General features: G+C 43.8%; 1 long non-coding RNA gene across 2 annotated transcripts; it reads right to left on the reverse strand.

Moving 5' to 3' along the window:
* Positions 1-4,271: 4,271 nt before the first annotated feature.
* Positions 4,272-8,850, reverse strand: LOC115510421. 2 transcript variants are annotated; one of them, XR_003967716.1, is made up of 3 exons: positions 8,753-8,850; positions 4,772-5,311; positions 4,272-4,525 (listed from the first exon to the last, which is right to left on the reverse strand). It is a non-coding gene; the product is annotated as an uncharacterized LOC115510421 (long non-coding RNA). The 2 variants fall into 2 exon arrangements; XR_003967715.1 differs by having other exon boundaries at positions 7,500-8,850.
* Between the last annotated feature and the right edge of the window lie 5,755 nt (positions 8,851-14,605).

A 14,605-nucleotide genomic window follows, 5' to 3' on the forward strand; every position in this document is an offset into this window, starting at 1 on the left:
AAGTAAAAAGACTGACAATGAGGAGTGTTGGTGACAAGGTGGAACAAGAACCCTCATGCAGCGCCGGTGGGAACGTAAAGTGGAAAACTGTTTAGAAATAACTATTGAAACTGGACGTGTATGCGCTTAGAACCCAGTAATCTGACTCTTAGGTATACACCTCCCAGAAGTGCTTACTATACGCACCAGAATGGCAGCATTATTCATTTAATAGCCCCAAGCTGGAAACACTTTAAATGAATATATTGTAATATAGACACACGGCGGACTAGAAACCAATGCAAATTAACAACTAGTGTTACTCACAACAATGCAGATGAATTTTACAATGATGAACAAAAGAAGCCAGACTAAAAGAATATGTATTGTATGATTTTGTTTATATAAGGTCCCAAACCAGGTAAAACTGTGGTGTTAGAAAACAGGATAGGCTCAGTCAGTTAAGCATCAGACTCTTGATTTCTGCTCAGGTCACAATCTTACGGTTCTGTCCTGACACCACAAGGAACCTGCCTGGTATTCTCTGTGTCCCTCTACTAAGTAAACTTAAAACAAAAAAGAAAAAGGAAAAAGAAAACAGGATAAAGGTTGCCCTTGGGGAAGACAGTTGGAAGTACTGATAGGGAGAAGTCATGAGAGGATTTCTGAGATGTTGTTGGTCTATTTATTTTTCATTTGCATGGTGGTTATAATCTGATCGTTCAGCTGTACACTTACAAATGGTACACTTCTCTCTCTATATGTTCTGCTTCGATTTTAAAAGTCTATATTTAGAAACTTTTTTTTTTTTTTTTATTTTAGAGAGAGACAGAGACTATGAGTGGGGGAGAAGGACAGAGGGGGGGAGAGAGAGAGAATCTGAAGCAGGCTCCACGCTTGGTGCAAAGCCCAGGGTGGGGCTTAATCCCATGTTCTTGGGATCATGACCTGAGCTGAAATCGAGAGTCAGACACTCAACCGACTGAACCACCCAGGCACTCCTTAAAAGTTTATTTTTAAAAATCCCTGGTATGAAGACCTGGAAAATGTCTTCAGTGGACCCTCATGAAGAGGACACTGTGTCCTTGACAACAGATTCAGTGTAACAGGCTGTTTCTAACAGTGTCCCCGATGTGGGCAGAAGGCAGGATGCCAGAGGGAGAGTCTGTAAAAGCCTTTCCATGAGGGATTACCTAGTTGTTTCCGGAACTTTGCTCTCTGCTGATCTGGCTCAATCCAAGGGTGAACAGAGTAGGGAAAAATGGATGGGCTGCAACCCTGCAGGCAGTCCTGAAAACATGATGTCTCTCAACAGTTTTTGCTGAGTGCTGAATGGGAGAGAAATGGGGATTACAGACTTTGACAGGAACTTGGAGTACAGATACACGCTGCTGCCAAAGAAGGACAGATCTCAATGTTTTAACAGTTAAGTGAGTTGGCGAGAAATGGTGTCCCAGTGTGAAAGTCTAACATATCCTGTTAGAAGCCCTTCTCCCCATCAGAGAGAGGTGGGGGCAAGGTGCCAAGGCAATACTGTGTTTCACTGGTGCTAAGATAGATTTTTTCCTCCATATTTTAATATTTTAAAAATTAGAATGCATTTTACGTTTGCCGTGCCTCAGTTCGTTGGAGGTGGGGTTTTTTTTTTCTATCAAAGTATGAGGCATCTTATCATTAATGGTATCTCAGATTCAATTAAAGAAGTCACTATCTTCAATGTTGTTCCTTCAAGCCTCAGTATCTCCAACTACTTGGAGGTGATAGTTCAAATTTACTTTAAAAGTCTAAATTTTGGAGGCGCCTGGGTGGCTCCGTTGGTTGAGCAACCCACTCTTGATTTCAGCTCAGGTCAGGATCCCAGGGTCGTTGGATCGAGCCCTGTGCCGGGCTCCATGCTGAGCATGGAGTCTTCTTTGGATTTTCTCGCTCCCCCTCCCCTCCCTAAATAAACAAACAAATGTCTAAATTTTGCTTGGGTCCTTAGGAATCACTTACTTGCATACTCCCCTCCACCCCTCCTTCCATCCCTTCACATTTGTTCCCTGGGAGCCAAGCACACAAGACAGGCTTGGAGGAATACATAAAATGATTTGCAGTAGGTTATTAATTGCTTATATTTTAGGTAACCAGATTCCTGCAAACAGGCTGTCCCGTCCCCAGTATTATTTACACTGTAAATTTCCTTTGCAGATTCTTCCTTTCCAGGTAACGTTGAGGCAGATGATCAGCATAACCAATCTAAATTCACGGTGTAAGTGATCGTTTCCTTGCATTTAATTATGTCAACTCTACAACTCCTGGAGTCCTAGCACCAGGGCTCCGGGAAAGGTCCAAGATTGCAGAGTATGAAATTGTAAAATAATACTTTGTCAGAGACAGGTTTGATTGAAGACAAAATGCAAAAAGTTTGGGGAAGAATCCTTTGTTTATTTTAAAATTATTATTGGGGGCGCCTGGGTGCCTCAGTCGGTTTAGCGTCTGACTTCGCTCAGATCATGATCTCGCGGTCCGTGAGTTTGAGGCCCACATCGGGCTCTGTGCTGACGGCTCAGAGCCTGGAGCCTGCTTGGGATTCTGTGTTTCCCTCTCTCCCTGCCCCTCCCCTGCTCACTCTCTGTCTCTCTCTGTCTCTCAAACATAAATAAACATTAAAAATTTTTCTTTTTAATTATTAAAATCCACAAACCTTTTCTTGTTTGTTATGGAAGCTAGAGTTTGAACCTAAGGGTAAATCATATATAAAGAGAATAATTGGGCAAGGCTTGCATGAACAAGGTAAACTGTTGCTATCTTTAATTTTAGTTAAATACCTGTGAGGTAACAGGGAGGGCCTGGCAGGCCTAAGCATAATGTGAGCTAACTGTGAGGCTTCTCCACCTACTGCCCTTTTAGAATCTCTACACCTTCCCTTCCCCCTTTCCATTGCTTGACACAGACCCCAGACCTAACAAAATCCATTTCCCATCACCACTTCATTGTAGGAAACAAATCGCATCCATTAATTAATCTTAAGGTATCAATAATTGATCCTAGTGTGATATTACCCTTCCCAAATGTATTTGCATAAAAAATGTATTACACAACTGATACATTTTCATTGCTGAGAAATGGAAAATTCAGATAAGCAAAAAAGAAAACAAACATGCCCAGTATCATCAGGAAGAACCACTATTACAAATTTAGTTTCTGTTTCTCAAGCTCTTGTCTGTGCATGTATTAACATTTTGGGGAGACTTCAACCTTTGAAGTAGGGCGTTCACACCCCTTCCTTCCTCTCTCTCCCTTGCCCTCAGCTGATCATCAAGAAGCAGCCGACCTACAGAACCAGCTGTGGATAGTATTACAGAACATGGCCCCATTCTTGAGAAATCCATGCACTTACAGAGGTTGATAGGTAGCAGTTATCATTTATTTTTGGAAACTAGTTTCCGTTGATGCTTATGTTGACACAGATCAAGTTGACATCTTAAAATATTTGATTGGCCACATCCCAGCTCTTCAAGGGAGGGATCAACTGTGCTGAGCCTGCTGCAGTATTACGTCCTACGTGTTTAATCCCTTCCCTTCCAGAAGCCTTCCTCAGTCCCTTTAGAGTCAGAGGCAAAGACTGAATTCTTGCAGCCCTTGTCTGTGTCCCTTAAATGGCCCTGGTGGCCTTGTATTGTTATTTTTGACATCCACCTTCACAACTGCACAGGGGCCTCGAGGCCACACTTAGAATCCTAGATTCTTGTACTGCTTAAGGGAGCCTCGGAGAGGTCCACCGAAGGAGGCTCAAGAGGGCTTAGATAACTGCCCAAGGCCACATAGCTTTTAAGTGAGGTAGGACCCAGTGTTCTTTCTATTCCAGCAGTGTTAGACATATTCCCAGAGCTTATAAGTTATGAAGTTATTCAACTTTGCTTATTTTTTTATGATCTAAAAAATTTGGCCTAAAATGCCTTTCTGATCATCTGAGTCTATTCATTAAACTTGAGTCGCCTCTCAATTTCATTGTTTGGCTTTGTGTTTTGTATTGTCCTGTTAGTACTTCTCACTCGTTGGACCAAGAGGTCAGGTGACAGCAATTAACTTATTTAATGCAGTGTGTTTTTTAGGGAGAGGGGTGACAAAGTAGAGGACACTCGGGGGTCCCCACTTTACCAAATTTGAGCAACACCACAGAATAGCACACTACTTGTTCCCTGCAAATGTGTTTGTTGATGATGCGTTTCAGTAAAAAGTAAATTAAACATTTTGTTTGGCTTCTCATTTCTGATTCATGGTACTGTACTGACAGTAAAAGGCGAACAAATTTTTGGCATTTTTTTTATTACATTTTGGGGATTGGACTGATAGTGGTACCTGCGGACATGATCTCACTAGTGAGAACTTAAGAACTGGAAGTAAGACATGGGTGTCACTGGTGTCCCCATGAGCGCCCACGATTTAAACTGTCTTCGTAAATTCAGTGCCTGTCCCAGGACCGGACCACAAATATTCATGCTCCCTGTAACAGTGACATCTGGTGGCCCCAGAGTAATAGGACAGCAGTTGAGGCCGTGATCTGTGGATTTGGGGGAGATGAGTTTATTTTATGTCATATAGCAGCTGCCACTCACCACAGGAGCTGCTCCCCTTTCCCTGGGAGCCCCTCCCCATGACACACTTCTCCCTGATCACCGCACATCCAGTTAGCACCCCTGACCCAAGAACCCTTCAACATCATCCCCACTTCCTCGGGGCACCGTCCTCCCAACTGAGCAGTGGACAAGCTAATGATAACAGCCTGAGTGGGAAGAAGTGCACTTACCTGTGGGGCCTTGTCAGCTGCCATTGGTCGTGTTAGGCCGGGCCTGGCCTGGATTCTGGTGCTCGAGGACCTGTGATTTACTGCCTCCCTGGGCAGCAGGTGGCCAGGGTATTTTTAGTGTCTGGGGCCTTTAGCAGGTTTGGGTGGGGGTAGGAAGCAAAGGTGAGGCCTCGGGGATTCAGCTCTTCCAAGGTTTAAGTTCAAAGCCTCCCACTTGTGGGGTCTCTTCCTTAACTTCCTGTGGGCTTTCAGGCTCCTGGTACAGGGGTCTTCACTTCAGAAACCACGTATGTTTTCTTGCATGTCTTTGCCTTTTTCCTTTTCCTAGCCAGTCAGGAAGCGCGAGCTGGAGACCGCGATACCTTTGGGATGCCCGGGTTGTTTGGTATCTAGGAAAGTGACTGGATATTATTAACGCCCTGAGTGCATACTCATTCCATTTCAAAGCACTTCTCCGTGCACTGTGTTATTGGATCCTCACGATGATCCCGTGAACTCTGTGGTCAGCAACTATCATCTATCTTCCTCGTACGGAAGAACCTGGTGGAGAAAGGTGAGCGATCACCCGATGCCACAGGACGTGCACACGGTGGAACCTGAAGCTGGGCTGTCCTGGCTTTGCCACCAGCCGTGCTGAGTTAGAACCCACTTGTGCTGCTCATCAGTGTCGGGATTCAGGGGAAGATGTTTAACTTCTCTCCTTATCCCCAAACTGAGAATCGTGGTCCTTGGCACATACAGCTGTGAGGATGTCTAATCAAATACGCAATAAACTGTTCTCATCCAAATGAAAGCTCACACGGTCAGGAGCCTGGCTGGCCCAGTCGGTCAAGCATCTGACTTCGGCTCATGTTCTCACAGTTCGTGAGTTCGAGTCCTGCTTCAGGTGAGCTTGAGCCCTGCTTTGGGTGAGCCCTGGCTTCTCTCTCTCTCTCTCCCACTCCCCCCTCACTCAGTTGCACCTGCTCTCTCAAAAAAAAAAAACAAAAAAAAACAAAACCTCACACATTTATTTGGCTTTGTATGTGTCCAGGGCCAGGCCCTAAATATATGACACTGCCGCTGCCCTCACACGAGAGACAATCTCCGAACCAACTATTAAACTCACCAAGTGCTCAAACCTGGGGCTTCCAAGCAGGCACATCAGAGAGAGAAAAAAAGGTAAAAATGGAAAAGGCCGTGTGCCCAGATGCTTTGTCAATCGGACCCTCCGAACCTGGATTTGAGTTCCCTGGTACAACTATTTGGTGCTGCAAATGCTTTTGTGATGCCTTGTCCTTGGCATCTGTTTCCTTTCCAAGGAAACATTCTGTCTGCGCTTCAGGGAAGAGGGTGTTTTCACCAGCACTTGGATAGAATGCTATCAGCACCATGAGAGACCTGGAGAGACGGGAACAATGAAGTGACCGAGCTTTCTGCAGTGAGGGAGTGGGCGAGAGCTACGATCCAAGTCAATCCAAGTCGAGCTCTCCTGCATTTTACCTGGAGCAGCTGAGCTGGACCCCCTGGGCTTGTCCTCCACAGCTGCCCCAGCATCTCTGGAGCCCAGGCATGCCTCCGTGAGCCGCGAGGTCTCCAGCTGATGGGGAGGGGCTGCTGTCAGTGTGATCCTGGTGTTTCACACCATGGATCTGTGGGCCCACTGGGTTCCAGCCTCCCGGCTGGGTGCCTACATACCTTTTCACTGGATCACTCCCTGCTTTTCTTTGTTTAGTGAGCCATTTCCCTGGGGGGTGGGCAGAATCTCTCTCGAGCCTCAGCTCATTTGCCTGTTGACCCTGAAAGCCTAAGTAGACATAGCCAATGAAGAGGACCTTGGCGGTCAGTGGTGGTGTTGGTGCCGACATATAAGGAACCAGGTCCTTTCCCTGTGAGTACTGGCCCCCTGTTCCTTCCCGGCCCCCATGCTGAAAGTGGTTGTTGTCCATATCTCGCTAGTTCAATGTCATATTCTGTGTAGAAAGAGTTCCATGGTTGTGATCAGTCTCTAAGATTGGTGATTCCCATCATCATATTAAGAGCTCTGAGATGTCCTCTAGTGGAAAAACCTGTTTAATTTCATCGAACCCAGGATTTCCCAAGTTTGTTGGACCATGGAGGCCTCTTTTCAAGTCAACAGCACTTCCTGTCCTTCAGATTAGAGCTCCACAGAACCCACTTTGGGAAGCATAGCTACCTCCTGAGAGCTGTCAGCTGCCTTGACTCATGGCCGCATTCCACCCCAGATGGCATCTCCTAGGATACCGATCCCTCCCCAAAGTGGACCTGAGCTCATCCCATCATGAGCCAGCCCCGGTTGGCCCATCTCCCCAGTCCTAATTCCACTCAGCCCTGGCACTCTGCCACGTTCCTGTTTGCCTAATAGCCATCCTAGGGCAACAGGAGAGGAGAGAGGATTCTCCTGTGTCTTCCCATCTTCACTGTCCACTCAGATCGACACCCAGAGGGTGCAGTTCACCTTCGAGCTGGGATCCCATTGGAGAGTGAGCTGCTTGTTTTTCCTGCTTTCTTCCCTTCTGGTTCCTTATCCTGTGCTCCCTGACTTCTGCTTGGAATGCCCTGGGCCTGGCAGGAACCTTTTATTAGGTGAGCAGGTCTCAGACAGCTTCATTCCTGATTTGGAAGACTTTAGCCCTGGCTATCCTGGCTGGCAGTCTGAAAATGTCTTACTCCATTTTTGTTTTTTCTTAAATCCAAACCAGTTGTAGACCACAGCCCTGAAATATACCTGTCCTTCCTCTCTGGTTTTCCTCCTGTCCATAGTCCCACACAGGATTCTCACCACCCAGTCTCTCCCACCTGTCAGCCCTGGTCCAAGAAGAGCCAACACTGCTGCCTGGATGGGGATGCTTGTTATGGGCCTGGGTGTGATTAGGTCCCAGCGGGTCCTGTCCAACCAAGGTGCATTTCCCCCTCTGCTTCATGATGGTTTCTTCCTCTCTGCTTTGTGATCATCATACTGGAGCCTCTGCTTTGAGTCCATCCCAGGATCTCTGGCCTCTGAATTCCATTGCCTGCTCTTCGCCTCTTTCTAAAACCTGCTCTCAGCACACCATCTAATCCTTGCGTTCACGTTGGATCAATGAAACATCGCCAGGATGGGAAAGAGTTTTGTGGCCAGGGACACCCCAAGAACATGTGAAATTGGAAGACCAAGGAATGTCAGAATTTTAAAGTGCAATTTCACACAACTTAAAACTGAGAAGTAGCCAATGTCACTGTGCTCTCCCCCTCCACATCCAGGGGGGCATATTCCCTTGACATGACTGCATTTATGTTAGACTGTCTTGGGTTTAAAGGGTAAAGCATACGCTTAAGTAAGGTAGGATATCTTTGCCATCTGCCACACCTTTCTGAAGCTATAACTCCTTTCCTTAGCTCATAAATGATTTAAGCTGTTTTCCTGACTCATACTTGGAATACCATCCCTGAGCATTATTTTATAAGCTTGTGAAATCTTGATATAAAACAGTTCAGTGCCTGTGTTAGTCAGCTAGCGCCAAGGGGGTAAAAAAAAAAAAAAAAAAAAAAAAAAACCACAAAAGTCTCCTCAGTTCAATGCAACAATAAGCATTTGTCTTCAGAGCTCTGTGTGTTGTCTGGGATTTGGCTGATCTGAATTGGGCTCAGCTGGTCAACTCTGCTCCGGCTGCAATGGCTGAGTGGCTCTGCCTCTCACATCAGGTCTCTGGACCACGTTGGTGGCTTTGCTCTACATGTCTCTCATCCTGTCCTCCTTAGCAGACTAACCAAAGCTTGTTCTTCTGATGGTGCCAGCAGAAGCAGAAGAGAGAAGTCCCAGTGTGCAAAACACTTCCATCCCTGCTGTGTCACGTCTACTACCAGCCATTGGCCAAAGAAAGTCACATGGCCAAGCTCAATGTCCCCGCGAAAGGACACTCCATTCATGATGAGGCTATAGTAAGGGAGTGGGTGGAGAAAGGAGTGAAGAACTGGGGCCGATTGTACCACCATGCTCACCTGTGGTACATAGGAAAGAGCTAAAGGGTTTCTTCTGACCATTGCTACAGCAGCATTTTGTTGCAGAGATACTCCAGGGAACCCAGAAGTCCTGGGAAACTCTTTTTTTTTTATTTATTTATTTTTTTTTTTAATTTTTTTTTCAACGTTTTTTATTTATTTTGGGACAGAGAGAGACAGAGCATGAACGGGGAGGGGCAGAGAGAAAGGGAGACACAGAATCGGAAACAGGCTCCAGGCTCCGAGCCATCAGCCCAGAGCCTGACGCGGGGCTCGAACTCACGGACCGCGAGATCGTGACCTGGCTGAAGTCGGACGCTTAACCGACTGCGCCACCCAGGCGCCCCGTGGGAAACTCTTGAAGGTAAGTCTGAAAGGAAAAAAAAAGTGTGTGTGTGGGTGGGGGGAACAGCCCCGGTTGGCCCATCTTTCCAGTCCTAATTCCATTCAGTCCTGGCTTTCTGCTACATTCCTGTCTGCCTAGTAGCTGAGCCATCCTAGGGCAACAGGTGAGGAGAGAGGATTCTCCTGTGTCTTCACATCTTCACTGTCTAGTGATTGTTTTTCACAACAGTTCTCTCCTGGGAAGCTCTTCAAGATGCTCACAGGCTCCCTGAGCCAGAGAACCAGGACGCCACCCAGAGTGTTCCCGAGGAGTGTAGAGGGAGCAGGCAGCAGAAGGGCAACATGGCGACCAAGTAACTCTTCCATGGCGAAGGGTGGTGAACCGTTATGCTCTGACAAATGTGCACCAACGAAAGCACTGAGGGAGTGAGAGCCCCTGGAGCAGCCAGGTGAGGATCTGCCTTACCCAAGACAACAACTGTTTTAGCTGTGTGTTCTGATGTTTTCCCTGCTTTCTTCCCCCGTGTTTCTGTTGCTGTTTCTTGATTTTTCAACTTTAGACACAACCTATTTTTTTTCTTACCTTGGAAGATAAGAATTTAACTCTCTTGCACTGTCCCCCATTTCCACCCCCACACATATATCCCTTCCCCCGTATTCCCAATATAGATAGTTTGGTTAAATGAATAGTTGGTATGCACATTGTTGTGAATATGAAAAAAAAAATTGTTCACAACTGGGCCATTTAATATACTATGGTTACATTTCTTTTCAGTGCAACCTTTTGATAATTGCCCTTCTTTGCATATTTGTTTGCTTGGTTTTCCACATACTTATCAATAAGACAACCTAAACTGTCAATACTGAAAACTTCACTGATACAATCAAGCATAAGGTCAACTGTTAGTTTCTTTTGTCTGATGGCTTGAAACAGCCTGCTGGGAACCATTCGTTCTCTTGCTTCCAGCTATACAGGTTGCTATGGACGCCTCTGCATAGCTGTTGTTCTGGAAACTCCTTTGCTACCCTCTAGTGTTGAATTCCATGCTACCTGCATCCTGTGTCTTCATTTTGGTCTATCCTCTTGAGGGAGCACAACTACTCATAGCCTCCTGAGAAAAGGTTCATGAAACCTTACTTGTCTGAAAGTGTCATTATTCCATCTGCATGATTGATTGATAGTTTGCTTAGGTATGACATTCTAGGTTGGCAATAATTTTCCCTCAGAATGTCTCTTTTCTTACTTTTTATTTTGAATTTAATTTTAGACTTTCAGAAATGTTGCAAAAACATTAGCATTCTATGTAATGCCTTTACCGAGCTTCCCCCCATGCTAACATCTAACATAGCCATGGTACAATGATAAAAACGAAGACATTAATTTGGATACACTAGTATTAAGTGAGTTACAGACTATGGATTTCATCAGTTTTCCCAATAATGTCATTTTATTTTTCCAGGGTCCATTCTAGGATCCCACATTACATCTAGTTGTGGAGTCTACTTAGTCTCTTCCAATCTGGAACAGTTCCTTAGTTTTACTTTGTCTTTCATGATCTTAACAGTTTTGAAGAATAGTGGTCAGTTATTTGGTAGAACATCCCACAATTTATATTTTTCTGATTTCTCATAATTAGACTGAGGTGACGGAATTTTGGCAAGAAATTTTTTTGCAAGAATGCCCTTCTTAGTGCATCCGATCAGGGGTGTGTGAAGGTGGTATAACTTATTACTGACGATGTTAATATTGACCACTTGGCTATATGGTTTGGACCAGTTTTCTCCACTGTAAGTGGAGATTTTTCTTTTCTCATAATTAATAAATATAGTGGTGGGCATAGTTTTTATTATTATTACTTTAATTTCATTATAGTTAACATACAATGATACATTAGCTTCAGGTGTACAATATAGTGATTCAGCATTTCGTTACATCACCCGGTGCTCATCACAAGTGCACTTCTTAATCCACATCACCTCTTTCATCCATCCCCCTCCCCCACCTTGTAACCATCTGTCTGTTCTTTATAGTTAAGGGTCTGTTTTTTTGGTTTATCTCTCTTTTTTACCTTTTGTTCATTTGTTTTGTTTCTTAAATTCCACATATGAGTGAAATTATATGGTATTTGTCTTTCTCTGACTGACTTATTTCACTTAGCATTATACTCTCTAGCTCCTTCCATGTTGTTGCAAATGGCAAGATTTCATTCATTTCTCTGAATGATATTCCACCACCTCTTCTTTATCCATTCATCTATTGATGAACACTTGGACTGCTTCCATTAATTTGGCTATTGTAAACAATGATGTGATAAACATAGGGGTGCATATATCCTTTCAAATTAGTGTTTTCATATTCTTTGAGTAAATACTCGATAATGTGATTACTGGATCATATGGTGGTTCTATTTTTAATTTTTTGAGGAACCTCTGGTGAATATACTTTAAAACTATGCAGATATCCTGTTTATCTTCAAACTTTCACCCACTAATTTTAGCCTCAATTGGTGAATCTTGCCTACAACAATTATTACTGTAATGTTCTTAATGGTAATTTTCTGTTTTCCTCCTTTTACATTTGTTAATGGAATTTTTGTAAGGTAGAGCTGTCCCTTCTCTTACATTTATTTAGTCATCCATTTATTCTTCACATCAGCATGGATTCATAGATATTTATTTTATTCTAGGGGGTATAGTCCAGTTTCATTGCTAAAATTGCTCTTAGGCGCCTGAGTGGCTTAGTCAGTTAAGCATCTGACTCTCTCCCCTTTCTCTGCCCCTCTCCCTATCTCTCTCTCTCAAAATGAATAAATACACATTTTAATTAATTAATTAATTTAATTGCTCTCAGAACTTTGAAGGCCTTGCTCCATTATCCTTTAAGATTTCAGTATAGTTATTAAGAAGTTTAATGCTATTCTGGGGCACTGGGGTGGCTCAGTTGGTTAAGCATCTGACTTCGGCTTAGGTCATGATCTCATGGTTTGTGGGTTCAATCCCCAAGTCGGGCTCTGTGCTGACAGCTCGGAACCTGGAGCCTGCTCCGGATTCTGTGTCTCCCTCTGTCTCTACCCCTCCCCCACTCTCACTATGTCTCTCTCTCTCTCTCTCTCTCTCAAAAAAAATAAGCATTGGGCACCTGGGTGGCTCAGTCAGTTGAGCGACTGACTTCAGCTCAAGTCATGATCTCATGTGAGTTCAAGCCCCGTGTCAGGCTCTGTGCTGACAGCTCAGAGCCTGGAGCCTGCTTCTAATTCTGTCTCCCTCTCTCTCTGCCCTTCCCCACTCATGCTCTCTTTTTCTCTCTCTGTCTCAGAAATAAACACAAAAAAAATAAAAAAAAATAAGCACTAAAAATTTTTTTTAAAAAAGACGTTTAATGCTATTCTGATTCTTGATCTATTGTATGTGACCTGTTTTTCTCTTTTAGGATGTTCTGAAATTTCCCAGTATTAAGTTTTTGTATTTATCTTTATAAAATGTATTGTATTAGGCCCTCTATAGACCCTTTCAAGGTAGAAATTCATATGTTCTGGGAAATGTTCATGTTTTATATTTCTGATAATTCATCCCCCTTTACTTTTTTGTATTTCTGGCATACCCATTATTCTGATGCCAAACTTTTGGACTAGTTCTCTAGTGTTCTTATGTTTTAATTTCCTGTTCTATATCCCTTATATTTTATTCTATTTTTTAGGGGATTTTTATTTCTGCTTCATCTCCCAACTTTGTGTTAGATTTTTCCATGTAGATTCCAAGAACTCTTTCTTGTTATCGAAATATTTTTTATAGCAATTTGCCTCATGGGTGTGATATCTATTCTTATTTCCAAGGACATACATATTTTTAAGTTCATCTTATTTTTAAGAGAGAGAGAAAGAGAGAGTGTGATCGGGGGAGGGACAGAGGAAGAGGGAGAGAGAGAATCCCAAACAGGCTCCGCACTGTCAGTGTGGAGCCTTACACAGGGCTCAATCTCATGAACTGTAAGATCATGAACTGAGCTGAAATCAAGAGTCAGTCACTTAACCAACTGAGCCACCCAGGTGCCCCGACTATTTCTAAGGATTTTTATTGTTTGTGGGAAGTTTTCTTTTGTTTCCTGCAATGATCTCTTTTTCCTGAGTTACTTTTGTTTTGTCTCTCTCTTTCATGTTGGAGGCTCTTTGTCACAAGTTCTGTCAACCTTTATTGTCTGTTTTCATTTGAGTAATGCCTTGCCCAGGACATCCACACTGTGCCAGGCATTATCCATGGTCCTCGTGAAGGGCAAAGTGTGGCTTTACAGTGGACAGATCTAGCAGTCCCTGCCTTCACCAAACTTAGCTTCACCACTAGTAAGATATGCAGATGTTATCTCCTGATGGGATGCAATATGAGGTAGAAAGCCTCACCTAAAGCCTTGCCAAAAACACCTTATCTGAATGTATTCATGCCTTTAGATATAAATTCCAGTTGACAGGATTTACAAGAGATACAGGGACAAGTTAAATGATACCACAAGGAAACAATCAGGACCCTCCTTCAGTTAAGTGGCCTGGTCCCTTCAAAAAAGATAACACTGTGGGGCAAATAAAAGGAAGAGGACTGTTCTAGGAAGGAGAATAAAGAGACACAATAACCAAATGCAATGACATTCTAGGAACAATGGGGGAAATTTGAATATGGATTGAATATTAGAATATATTAGGGAATTATTTTAAATTTTCTTAAGCCTGACCATGGATTATGTGTGGATTTTAATTATGTATGGTGATGTCCTTATACTGAAATATGCAGGGGTGAAATATCATAATGTCTGCAGCTCATTTTCAAATGGTTCAGAGAAACAACGTATGTACACACTTCTACCTGAAGATACAGATAAACCGGGGCGCCTGGGTGGCTCAGTCGGTTGAGCGTCCGACTTCAGCTCAGGTCACGATCTTGTGGTCCGTGAGTTCGAGCCCCGCGTCGGGCTCTGTGCTGACAGCTCAGAGCCTGGAGCCTGCTTCCGATTCTGTGTCTCCCTCTCTCTCTGCCCCTCCCCCGTTCATGCTCTGTCTCTCTCTGTCTCAAAAATAAATAAATGTTAAAAAAAAAAATTAAAAAAAAAAAAAAGATACAGATAAACCAAAGGGGCGCTTGGGTGGCTCAGTCACTTAAGTGTCTGACTTCAGCTCAGGTCAGGATCTCATGGTTCATGAGTTCAAGCCCTGCATCGGGCTCTGCACTGGCGTCGTGGAGCCTGCTTGGGATTCTCTCTCTCCCTGTATCTGTCTGCCCCCTCCACTGCTCATGCTCTCTCTCTCTCAAACATGAATAAACATTTATTAAAAAAAAAAAATAAAGATAAAGCAAATATGTTAAGATGCTAACTATTGTAGAGCTTAAGAAGTAGGTATGTGGTGTTCATTATATTTGGAATTTGTTCACCTTTTTCCATAGTAAAAATGGAGGTGGAAAAAAAAGAAGATACCAAAAAGCTGCTAGAAGCTTGTGGGAACCCTGGGTCTATGGGCAGGGCCC

Source organism: Lynx canadensis, chromosome A1 (genome assembly GCF_007474595.2).
Source record: "Lynx canadensis isolate LIC74 chromosome A1, mLynCan4.pri.v2, whole genome shotgun sequence".
NCBI lineage: Eukaryota > Metazoa > Chordata > Mammalia > Carnivora > Felidae > Lynx > Lynx canadensis.